We start from the raw sequence: 12,640 nt of genomic DNA on the forward strand, positions 1-12,640 counted from the left end.
GGGTCTGACTTAACTAAGTAATGGGGCCAATAACTGTTAGGTGAGGTCTTCATGACTTAGAGACCAAGTACCACTGCAATTTGCTTGAGAAGCATTGTATAAGAGTTGTACACTCATCCATTTATATGTCACCAATAACTGTTAGGTGAGGCGGCATGTAAATTGGTAAGACCGCAGTACCCACTAGAAACTCTAGTCGTGTAGAGTTTTCATTTCTCCATCAGGAGAGTATGAGGGATTCGAGAAAATAGTGGGAGCATATTTGTTTTAAAAGTTTCTAGAACAAATTAAGATCAAGTACAAAGTCTAACTAGAATCTTTACTCTCTACAGATCACAATGTCAGCTTCGAACCCTTTGACCCGTATCCTTGAGACCAACCGACTGACCGGAACCAATTACAAAGACTGGCTTAGAAACCTCAAAATCATTCCGAGTTGCGAGAAACTAGGCTATATACTCAAGAAAGACATCCCCAGGTTACCATCACGTCCGACCGATGATCAACATGAGACGCATGAAAAATGGACGGACGATGATATTAGAGTCAAGTGCTACATCATGGCATCCATGTCAAATGAACTCCAATGCCAGCATGAGAATATGAAGACTGCTAGGGAGATATTGGCACACCTGCAAGAGTTGCATGGTGAGCAAATTCGCACAGCTCGCTTTGAAGTATCCAAGAGGCTCTTCAAGGCAAAGATGCGCGAGGGGCAGTCTGTCCATGATCACAGTCTGACTATGATCAAGGACCTAGAGGAGCTTGAGAAGCTCGGTATGACCATGCACAAGGAATTGCAAGTAGATCTGATCCTGCAATCCCTTCCTGATTCATTTGGGTAGTTTATAGTAAACTACCATATGAACAAGATTGAATGCACTAAGACAGAACTAATAAATATGTTGGTAACTGCTGAGGGGGCCTTGAAAGTTTCAAGGGACACTGTTCTTGCTGCTGAGCTGACTTCTGGTTCCAGAAGAAAGTCTACTTGGAAGAAAAAGAAGCCTGCAAAGAAGCAGAAGAAAGACAAGAAGCCTAAGAAGGAAGTTCATAAGAAAAAGGCTAATGACAAAGGAAAATATTTCCACTGCAACGTCGACGGCCACTGGAAAAGGAACTGCCCTTCATACCTCGAGAACCTGAAGAACAAAAAGGCAGACACACCTTCAGAAGGTATGTTAGACTTGCTCGTAATTAAAACTAACCTTACGGTTTCTTCTACTTCTAGTTGGATTATAGATTCTGGTTCTCGTGCTCATTTGTGCACTAATATGAAGGGTCTAAAGGAAAGTAGGAGGCTGGCGGAAGGTGCAGTAATCCTTCCAGTAGGCAATAGGGCAAGAGTTGCTGTTATAGCTGTGGGCACCTATCCTCTGCGATTACCGTCTGGTTTTAGTTTATTGCTTAGAGACTGTTATTATGTTCCTGTTGCTAGCAGAAATTTAATTTCTATTTTGTGTTTAGCGTAGGATGGTCATGTTTTTACATTTGACAAATGATAAGTGCTAAATAATGCATAAATTCATATCTTATTCATAGCACTTATCATTATTTTAATTCACATATTTTGTAAATTTAACTAAAAAAATGTGTTACCCTCATCATTGCATTTTAATAAATTAATTCGAGTTTGATTTAGTTATTTATTAATTGAGCCTAATGTATGCAGGTCGAATCTAATATATGCAGGTCGAGTCAAACTTATTTCAGATGATCCCTGAACCCGAATGACACGCACCCCGTTCATCCCAACTCTATTGTTTCTTTCACATCCAATTGAGCTCGACTTTTCATGTTCTAACATTTTGTCCCAAAATCTCCCATGTTGCAATGTTTAAGCCCATATCATGTTCATTAGACTTTATCCCGGTTGAAACCAGCCATTCCAGTCATCTCTTCATTACACGTCATCATGCAAATCCCCTTCATTCCATCTCAACTTTGTGGATTTTCCTCCACGTCCTTCCCAACTCCCGTATTCCAAAGTCCACAGCCGGAACAGAGCCGAGACCCACGGACCAGCATTTCGCATCTCCCCTTGCATCCCGACTTGGCCACACCCTCAACGTCTTCCGCTAGATCCCAGTCAAAATAAGCTTTCCAGATTTCCTATCATCCTTATCCAAAGCCGAGACCCATTCCCTGTTTCTGGATCATCTCCCAACCGGATCCCCAACTCCACACTCCCTACAAATCCAACCAAACTCCCAGCCGAGATCTTCTCATCTCCCCCTCGCGCCTGTTCCCATAAGCCACGTCTTCTTTCGGATCGATCTCACATCCTTATCCCTTCCGTGTTCAAAGCTCCAGCTTATCTATGCTTCAGCCGATAACCAAACGCATCCTCCCAGCATCCTCTTCCTTCGAAACAGAGTACCAGCCATCAGCCGAATCCAGCTCCTCCCAACATCCAAGATCTTCTTTTGGACTCCCAGCTTCCACCGTGAAAATCTTCATCCCGTTCGCGTTCGGATATGCTTGACTCAACCATCCACATGAGAAATCTCACACGGTATCTCCCCTGTTCTTGCAATCAACCTTATCCCAACGTCTCAGCAACCATCCTTTACCGTCCACATCATCCTAAATCCCAGCATCCCCTGTTCCCAATCGGATGAACATTCCAAACAACCACTCCCAGAACCAAGTTCAGATCCCATCCTCTCCACGATAGCTTCTTTCTGAGCTTCACGGCATCCAAATGCATCTTCCCCTGTTTCAAAACTATCAACCCAGTGTTCCGAATTGATCTTCTTCAAGATTCCTCCCACGTCCACGAACAAACTTCCTTGCATCCTCATCCCGTGAACAACCAAACTATCCTCCCCTGTTTCAACTTCAACGTCCTCAACCGAACCCAACAATCTCCCAGCCATCTTTCGGATCCCATGGAATCTCCTAGCATCCCATAGTCAGCCTCCGAGATTATTCCCAGCCGTCTTCTAGATTAATCCCAGCCAACTGCAAATCAAAGTCATCCTTATCCCCTGCGTGATAACAGAGGCTGTGAAGGCTATAAAAGGGAATCAATGCATGCAAGCTAGAGGCATTCCTCCTCTCCCCCACCGGGGGGCATTCCCTCTTCCCCCACTGGGGGGGAGGCTTCTCCCAACTCTCTTCACAAGCCAAGTTCCCACCGGGAGAAGAAGAGCTCGGTTTCACAGGTGAAGTTCCCACGGAAGAAGATGAAATAACAGGAGAGAGAAGAGTTTGGGTCTTTTTGGGAATGCCTTCTCAAAAGAAAAAAAGAAAATGAAGTGCTGAGGCAGAGGAAGCCGATCGTGATAGAAATGGAAGCCCGCTGTTGTGCCACTGCTGCTGTCACCCACAACTTCATGGAAGCTTAAGCTCTTCACTAGGGCTGGATGCAGCCCTAACAAAGGGCCAAGGGTTTTATATTTTAATTTTATATTCTTGGAGTTGTATGAACTTATTGTTTTTAATGAATATCTTCTTTTGAATCATATTTAATTTCTGTGATTTTAAGTATGATGTTCGTACAACTGTTCTTCATGATCACTAAGTAAATATAAGATAGTCCATGCTTAGGGAAGATGCAATGTGCTGCCACCTTAGATTAGGATAGACATTTCATGCCAACTGAAGATGGATTATGCCCAAATTACTTTTGTGAATTTTTATTTAAATGCTTATTAGGCTTGTAGCCAATTTGCATGTTAATCCAAGAACGAAATAAAATATAAATAACCCTTGTTCCGATGTTAGTGGTGAATTCCTTGCCCCAGGTTTCCCTCAAACTGCTATCCTTTTAAATGCATTTTGCTTTATTAAAATTCCTTAGTTTAATTTTCTTCACCAACTCTTCCTTTTTAAATATTTTATTTTTCTTTAAAAGAAAAACAACTGTACCCCAATCCCTGTGGATCGATATCCGTAATCACTATCCTACCAGATACGTGCTATTGCGTGGTCTTTAAAGTTGACTATCAATTTTTGGCGCCGTTGCCGGGGATTGCTAGCATAGTTGTTTTCCTTTTCATAAAAAAAAAAAAAACTTTCAAAAAAAAATATATATATTTAAAATAAAATAAAAATATTTTCTATTTTTGTTACTTTCCTTATCTCTTTTTTCTTTTACTAATTTTTGATTTTTCTCTTGATTTTTCTTGATCAGGAATCGAAAAGAAAATCTGGGACGATCAAAAAGGGAACTGCTGGAAAAGGAATGCTGTCGAGGTTTGAGCAAATTTTTTTTCAAAATTGCTGGAGAAATTCCCTTTGGTAACCTCTAAACGTTTCTTATTTAAATTTCCTTTTGTGGTGATTGTTTGATTTTAAATTCAGCAAAAGTGTGAATGCATGCTTGATACACATACACCAATTAATCTGCACATAGTAAGTGCAATCACCCCAACAAGATAAGAACTGGATTTCATCACCAGATTCTTGCCCAAATTAGGTGAATCAATTCTCATATAGCTGTCACATTAATTAAAATCAATTAGACGTTGGCCCCTAGGGACATTCGAGCTCAATAGGACGAAGATCACCGAAAGTTGCACCAATTTCGCTCTGTGGCTCAGTTGATGTCTAGGCAAGCTTTGTCCCAAGGGAGACAGTTCATCTGTTCGAGGCAAGTGGTTTTTAAGTGGGACCTTTGCAACGCATCGTGACCCCCCCACTTACCTGGGAGCTTACCTGGTCAACTCAGTTCATTAGACCGAATTGGAGGCTTAGGTGCCCTCTTCAAACCAGTTAGGAGCTATCTAGTGATTTTAGGGCAAACATAAGGAATTGATGTGTTTTTCTTTTAATACATGCTTAACTGCACCTGATGCGTCCGGCTGAAGACGTTAAACTTAGCGCTTGTTGGGAGGCAACCCAATTTTCGTAGGTTATTTTTGCAATTCTTTTTATTGCATTAACAGGATCCTTTATATTACTGATGCAATTATGGTAAAATGCTTCTATCCTCCATTTGCATCATATTTTCGTCCAAACTAAAATAAAAAAAATAAAAAAATATAAAAAAATAAAAATAATAATATAATATTCAAAAAAAAACATTGAGGACAATGTCTGAACTAGGTTGGGGGGTATAGGATTCGAATTTTTGAAGAAATTTTTTTTTGCATTTTCGCATTTTTTTTAATAAATTTTATCTCAAAAAAAAACACCTAATTTCTATGCTTTAGTGCTGAAATGATAAACACACAAAGTATATAAAATCTAAAAAGCCCAATGACTAGTCAGGAGTAAGACAATTTGAGTTCTTTTTATTAAACGTTCTTTTAGCGAGTTGTAAGATCATTTTTACTTTGGAATTTCACAACACACATGGCCTGCACTTCTAAGGGTTAGGTTCAACATTATGTTGTTAAGTCTGGTAGCAACCTTGAGTCCTGATGAATCATACCTATCTAATTCACTATTATCCCATATAAAAAAAAAAAGTGAATTTAGTCAGGTACATCGAAAAGGGCTACCTATTGTCAAAGGTCAGCGGGCTTGTATGAGGAACCCGAGCATAGGTCCGTAGGGGAGTCTTGATGCCCAACACCTTATGCCATCTGGTGTGGGAGTGTTGACTGAATGCTCGCTACACGGAGGAATCATTACAAGAGTAAAAGTGCATAATTCATGTATAAATACAAAATAAAATTTTTTAAAAAAAGAAAAGGAAAAACAAAAAGAGAAAGTAATATTGACCTTGAAAAAGACGATAGTGTGAAAGCCGTCGTTGTAAAAATTCGAGTAATCTGGAATATTATAGATAAAGCCCATGAGGTATTAAAATAAACATCCACAACTCTCGAAATCCTGCAAGATAGGATGATTTTGAATCAGTGAATAGGTCTTATCTGACCAATTCTTGGAAACTACTAGCTTTAGCAGTATTTTGGGGAATCTAAAGCCTTAGTTTGTGTATGGTCCAGATATCACCAAGCACCCAAGTATAATAAACCTTACAACTCTCTAACGGAAGCTTAATAACCTCAACTTGAATTGCATCTTGATCTAGGATTTGGGCTGGCTTAGTAATTAAAACTTTGTGTGCTTTTGAAATTCCTGGCATTAATGCATTTGAAATTAGATTTTATAAAATAATAAAATAAATTCTTTAGACAGCAGTTTGTGGGTAGCTGCGCCGGAAAACCTCACGAGACAAAACTCGTCCACTAGGGCCACCTAGGGGTTTAAAGCCTTATTGCATACGGTAAATGCAATCGCGATTCCTGCGAAAGTGAGTTAGTTTTTTTATATATTTTATTTTGCTTGAGGACTAGCAAAATGTAGGTTGGGGGGTGTGATAAGTGCTAAATAATGCATAAATTCATATCTTATTCATAGCACTTATCATTATTTTAATTCACATATTTTGTAAATTTAACTAAAAAAATGTGTTACCCTCATCATTGCATTTTAATAAATTAATTCGAGTTTGATTTAGTTATTTATTAATTGAGCCTAATGTATGCAGGTCGAATCTAATATATGCAGGTCGAGTCAAACTTATTTCGGATGATCCCTGAACCCGAATGACACGCACCCCATTCATCCCAACTCTATTGTTTCTTTCACATCCAATTGAGCTCGACTTTTCATGTTCTAACATTTTGTCCCAAAATCTCCTACGTTGCAATGTTTAAGCCCATATCACGTTCATTAGACTTTATCCCGGTTGAAACCAGCCATTCCAGTCATCTCTTCATTACACGTCATCATGCAAATCCCCTTCATTCCATCTCAACTTTGTGGATTTTCCTCCACGTCCTTCCCAACTCCCGTATTCCAAAGTCCACAGCCGGAACAGAGCCGAGACCCACGGACCAGCATTTCGCATCTCCCCTTGCATCCCGACTTGGCCACACCCTCAACGTCTTCCGCTAGATCCCAGTCAAAATAAGCTTTCCAGATTTCCTATCATCCTTATCCAAAGCCGAGACCCATTCCCTGTTTCTGGATCATCTCCCAACCGGATCCCCAACTCCACACTCCCTACAAATCCAACCAAACTCCCAGCCGAGATCTTCTCAGCTCCCCCTCGCGCCTGTTCCCATAAGCCACGTCTTCTTTCGGATCGATCTCACATCCTTATCCCTTCCGTGTTCAAAGCTCCAGCTTATCTATGCTTCAGCCGATAACCAAACGCATCCTCCCAGCATCCTCTTCCTTCGAAACAGAGTACCAGCCATCAGCCGAATCCAGCTCCTCCCAACATCCAAGATCTTCTTCCGGACTCCCAGCTTCCACCGTGAAAATCTTCATCCCGTTCGCGTTCGGATATGCTTGATTCAACTATCCACATGAGAAATCTCACACGGTATCTCCCTTGTTCTTGCAATCAACCTTATCCCAACATCTCAGCAACCATCCTTTACCGTCCACATCATCCTAAATCCCAGCATCCCCTGTTCCCAATTGGATGAACATTCCAAACAACCACTCCCAGAACCAAGTTCAGATCCCATCCTCTCCACGATAGCTTCTTTCTGAGCTTCACGGCATCCAAATGCATCTTCCCCTGTTTCAAAACTATCAACCTAGTGTTCCGAATTGATCTTCTTCAAGATTCCTCCCACGTCCACGAACAAACTTCCCTGCATCCTCATCCCGTGAACAACCAAACTATCCTCCCCTGTTTCAACTTCAACGTCCTCAACCGAACCCAACAATCTCCCAGCCATCTTTCGGATCCCATGGAATCTCCTAGCATCCCACAGTCAGCCTCCGAGATTATTCCCAGCCGTCTTCTAGATTAATCCCAGCCAACTGCAAATCAAAGTCATCCTTATCCCCTGCGTGATAACAGAGGCTGTGAAGGCTATAAAAGGGAATCAATGCATGCAAGCTAGAGGCATTCCTCCTCTCCCCCACCGGGGGGCATTCCCTCTTCCCCCACTAGGGGGAGGCTTCTCCCAACTCTCTTCACAGGCCAAGTTTCCACTGGGAGAAGAAGAGCTCGGTTTCACAGGTGAAGTTCCCACGGAAGAAGATGAAATAACAGGAGAGAGAAGAGTTTGGGTCTTTTTGGGAATGCCTTCTCAAAAGAAAAAAAGAAAATGAAGTGCTGAGGCAGAGGAAGCCGATCGTGATAGAAATGGAAGCCCGCTGCTGTGCCACTGCTGCTGTCACCCACAACTTCATGGAAGCTTAAGCTCTTCACTAGGGCTGGATGCAGCCCTAACAAAGGGCCAAGGGTTTTATATTTTAATTTTATATTCTTGGAGTTGTATGAACTTATTGTTTTAATGAATATCTTCTTTTGAATCATATTTAATTTCTGTGATTTTAAGTATGATGTTCGTACAACTGTTCTTCATGATCACTAAGTAAATATAAGATAGTCCATGCTTAGGGAAGATGCAATGTGCTGCCACCTTAGATTAGGGTAGACATTTCATGCCAACTGAAGATGGATTATGCCCAAATTACTTTTGTGAATTTTTATTTAAATGCTTATTAGGCTTGTAGCCAATTTGCATGTTAATCCAAGAACGAAATAAAATATAAATAACCCTTGTTCCGATGTTAGTGGTGAATTCCTTGCCCCAGGTTTCCCTCAAACTGCTATCCTTTTAAATGCATTTTGCTTTATTAAAATTCCTTAGTTTAATTTTCTTCACCAACTCTTCCTTTTTAAATATTTTATTTTTCTTTAAAAGAAAAACAACTGTACCCCAATCCCTGTGGATCGATACCCGTAATCACTATCCTACCAGATACGTGCTATTGCGTGGTCTTTAAAGTTGACTATCAACAAAGACTGATGTTCTATTTGTTTCAGAAATAAATTAGTTGCACGTGGTTTCATGATTGACAGTCTCTATCACTTACATGTCGATGTGTCTGTGAATGTGTCTAAGCAAGTAGTGAGTGTCATAGGATCCAAAAGATCAAGAGATGAGATAAACCAGAAGTATTTATGGCACCTCAGGCTTGGCCATATTGGAGAGGACAGAATGAACAAAATAAAGAAAGATGGGCTTCTTTGCTCATTGACTTCTGAGTCATATCCAGTTTGTCAATATCTTCAAGAAAAAATGGATAGACTACCCTTTGTAGGACATGGGGAGAGGACCACTGAAATGCTTACCCTGGTTCACACTGATGTGTGTGGCCCATTCGATGTGCTAGCTAGGGGCCGTTATTCGTATTTCATTACCTTTACTAATGATTATTCACGATATGGGTATGTATATCTTATGAGATACAAATCTGAATCTTTTGAAAAGTTCATAGAGTTCAGAAATGAAGTAGAAAAACAAACTAGAAAATCCCTTAAGACTCTTCGATCAGATCGAGGAGGAGAATACCTTAGTGGGGAATTCCGGAACTATCTTAAGGAAAATGGCATAATCTCACAATGGACGCCTCCGAGTACACCTCAACTCAATGGGGTGTCAGAGAGGAGGAATCAGACTCTATTGGATATGGTCCTATCCATGATGAGCTTCACTGATCTACCTATGTTTCTTTGGGGATTTGCCTTATTCTCCGCAATTTACTTATTGAATAGAGTTCTCTCTAAATCCGTTCCTACCACACCGTATGAGATATGGCATTGTAAGAAGCCGAATCTTGGTCATCTCAAGATTTGGGGATGTCCGGCCCATGTCAAGCGACTACAGGCGGACAAATTAGAGGCTAGGACCATAAGTGCTCGTTTTATAGGATATCCTAAGGAGTCATTAGGATACAATTTTTACATCTCAGAAGATCACAATGTATTTATGAGCTGACATGCCATCTTCTTGGAAAAATAGTTTATCCTCAATAGAGGCAGTGGGAGGAAAATTGAGCTTGAAGGGAGAATCTCTGAAAAGCAACGAGTCATGGATCCTATAGAACCTATTCGTATAGAGCCAGTACACGTCGTACCTCCTCCACCTTGTAGATCTAGTAGGGTCTCCCATCCTCCTGATAGATACTTAGGTATGCTTATAGAAGATACCGAGGAAATGTTCCTCATAGGAGATAAGGAACACGTACAAGATTTCAATACCTACAACGAGGCGATATCAAATATTGATTCCGAGAAATGGCTGAAAGCCATGAAGTCAGAGATAGACTCCATGCATTCCAACCATGTCTGGACCTTAGTGGATCCACCAGAAGGTATTGTACCTATTGGATGTAAATGGATCTACAAAAGAAAGATAGGTTCAGATGGAAAGGTAGAGACCTTTAAGGCAAGGCTAGTGGCGAAAAGGTATAGTTAGCACGAAGGCATTGACTATCAGGAGACCTTTTCACCTGTAGCGATGCTGAAATCCATTCAAATATTGCTTGCCATTACAGCATTTCATGATTATGAAATATGGCAGATGGATGTAAAAACTGCTTTCTTGAATGGATATCTTGATGAAGATATCTATATGGAGCAGCCTTTGGGTTTCACTTCCAGTGATGGAGATCACAAGGTCTGCAAGCTGCAAAGGTTCATCTATGGATTAAAGCAAGCATCTTGGAGTTGGAATATTCGTTTCAATGATGCGATCAAATCGTTTGATTTCATCAAGAACGAAGAGAAACCGTGTATTTACAAGAAGGTTAGTGGGAGTGCTGTCGTGTTCCTCGTACTGTACGTAGACGACATCCTCCTGATAGGGAATGATATTCCCATGCTAACCTCGGTCAAGGTCTGGTTGTCAAAAGAGTTCTCTATGAATGACCTTGGGGAAGCATCCTATATTTTGGGATTAAGGTCTATAGAGATAAGTCTAAGAGAATGCTTGGCCTATCACAGAAAATCTACATAGAGGAGGTGCTAAAAGGTTCAATATGGAAAACTCCAAAAGGGGTCTATTATCCCTAAGGCATGGGATTCATCTCTCCAAGAAGATGTGCCCCAACACATCTAAAGAGATTCAACGCATGAGCAAGATCCCTTACGCTTCGGCAATAGGGAGCCTCATGTATGCCATGCTGTGTACACAACCTGATATAGCCCTTGCTGTGAGTGTCACTAGCAGATATCAGTCGAATCCAGGCGAAGAGCACTGGACAGCTGTGAAGAACATTCTTAAGTACTTGAGAAGAACTAAAGATTTGTTCTTGGTCTTTGGGGGAGCATCAGAGTTAAAGGTAGAAGGATACACAGATTTAGACATCATGATTGATATTGATGATAGAAAGTCTACATTTGGATATGTGTTCTTGTGCAATGGTGGTACGGTAAATTGGAAGAGTTCCAAACAATCGATCATTGCTGATTCTACTATGGAAGCTGAGTATATCGCCGCCTCTGAAGCTGCAAAGAAAGCCTTCTGGTTCAAAAAATTCATTGTAGAGCTAGATGTAATGCCATCAGATGCTATAACTCTCTACTGTGATAATTATGGCGCCATAGCTCTTGCTAAGGAGCCAAGGTCTCATCAGAAGTCCAAGCACATAGAGCGGCGCTTTCACCTCATACGCGACTATCTCGAGAAGAAATATGTAGAAGTGCAGAGAGTAGACTCCGCGGACAATGTGGCGGACCCGCTCATTAAGCAGCTAAGTCAGCAGAAGACTGAAGCCCACCTTAAGAAGATGGGACTTAGATATATGACTGATTGGCTTTAGTGCAAGTGGGAGATTGTTAGATGTATGCCCTAGAAGCCAATCTGGCTGACACAATAATAATTCTGGGACATAATTTTATACTTGACTTTATTATTATTAAATAATAAATAGGCATATTTTTCATTCATATTTTTTATGTGTCTATGAATCGTCCAAGGAATTAATAAGATGATGATACATATTCTCAAAAATTGAGAATTTGAGCCATGTATCATTGGTGATTAATTTCTAAATGCTCCTAATCAATGGATCATCACGAGGATGGTGATCGATCCGATGAGAACAGTGCACAGATCGTTTTTCTTATGGATGGACGAGACTCGAGTCCATAGTGTAGGGACACTGAAGTGATAGTGCAGGTGCTTGTTAGAGAACAAGGGTACTGAGCATGACCAAGACAAGAAGTCACTTGGATGTCTATCCACTCGTCAGTGACTTGCTTGATGTTGTAGTAGTGTGACTGGTCCTTTGACCTGCGGTGCTTCGGCTACTCACAGTGAGGTTATTGCAGTTTGACTACACATATACATGGTCTCTAGTCATATGGGTCCTTGTAGTGTAGATTGGCTGCAGTAGGTTCACTAGAGGAATAGGGTATGTACCTACATGGAATCTATCGACCTTGATAGATGAGGAGAGATTCTATGTGATTTATAAGACTGAATTCGTAAGACCTTGGCCTAGGATTACCTACAGTGGAAAAAGAGTTTTCCACTCTCGAACTCAAGTTGAATAAATCTAGACATATGACAGACGACGGAGTTTGACGAGTTATTCATGACCTCTAGTCTGCAGGGATCCACGATAGAAGGTGATAGTCAACTTTAAAGACCACGCAATAGCACGTATCTAGTAGGATAGTGATTACGGGTATCGATCCACAGGGATTGGGGTATAGTTATTTTTCTTAAAATTAAAAATATTTAAAATGATGAATTTGTGAAGACTATTAAACTAAGCAATTGAATAAAAAAAATGCAATTAAAATGATATCAATTTGAGAGAACCTAGGGCAAGGAATTCACCACTAACATCGGAACAAGGGTTATTTATATTTTAATTCATTCTTGGATTAACATGCAAATTGGCTACAAGCCTAACAAGCATT

General features: G+C 40.6%; 1 long non-coding RNA gene across 1 annotated transcript; it reads left to right on the top strand.

Moving 5' to 3' along the window:
- The first annotated feature begins 4,186 nt into the window (after positions 1-4,186).
- LOC120107797 lies at positions 4,187-8,019 on the top strand. Its single transcript, XR_005509433.1, has 2 exons — positions 4,187-4,245; positions 6,446-8,019. It is a non-coding gene; the product is annotated as an uncharacterized LOC120107797 (long non-coding RNA).
- Positions 8,020-12,640: the final 4,621 nt, after the last annotated feature.

Source organism: Phoenix dactylifera, unplaced genomic scaffold (assembly GCF_009389715.1).
Source record: "Phoenix dactylifera cultivar Barhee BC4 unplaced genomic scaffold, palm_55x_up_171113_PBpolish2nd_filt_p 001024F, whole genome shotgun sequence".
NCBI classification, from domain to species: domain Eukaryota; kingdom Viridiplantae; phylum Streptophyta; class Magnoliopsida; order Arecales; family Arecaceae; genus Phoenix; species Phoenix dactylifera.